A 279-nucleotide genomic window follows, 5' to 3' on the forward strand; every position below is an offset into this window, starting at 1 on the left:
CACATATATTAGACATTGACATTTCTATCCCTGTCACTGGAAATGAAACTACACATTACATTTTACATGCCGTCTAATGCCGCTTTGCTGAAGGTTATTCATAATTCACACAACTAATGCACGGAGTATTTAGCCCCTAATTACTTTAATATGAACTGTGATATCAGGAAGGAGAACTGAGTACTTAGACGGAGATGAATAAAGTATGTAATGCCTGAGTTATGCATATAAATGGGGATTTAGGTTCATTAATTAAATTATGCGTCTGTGCGTTTGCGC

The 279-nt window shown here is 36.2% G+C and overlaps 1 protein-coding gene across 1 annotated transcript in view; it reads right to left on the reverse strand.

Annotated features, from left to right (window-relative positions):
* Window positions 1-279, reverse strand: part of LOC119589426 (ankyrin-1-like) — a gene marked incomplete in the record, with an annotated part of 21010 nt that overhangs the window by 4232 nt on the left and 16499 nt on the right.

This window comes from Penaeus monodon, chromosome 25 (genome assembly GCF_015228065.2).
Source record: "Penaeus monodon isolate SGIC_2016 chromosome 25, NSTDA_Pmon_1, whole genome shotgun sequence".
Taxonomy (NCBI): domain Eukaryota; kingdom Metazoa; phylum Arthropoda; class Malacostraca; order Decapoda; family Penaeidae; genus Penaeus; species Penaeus monodon.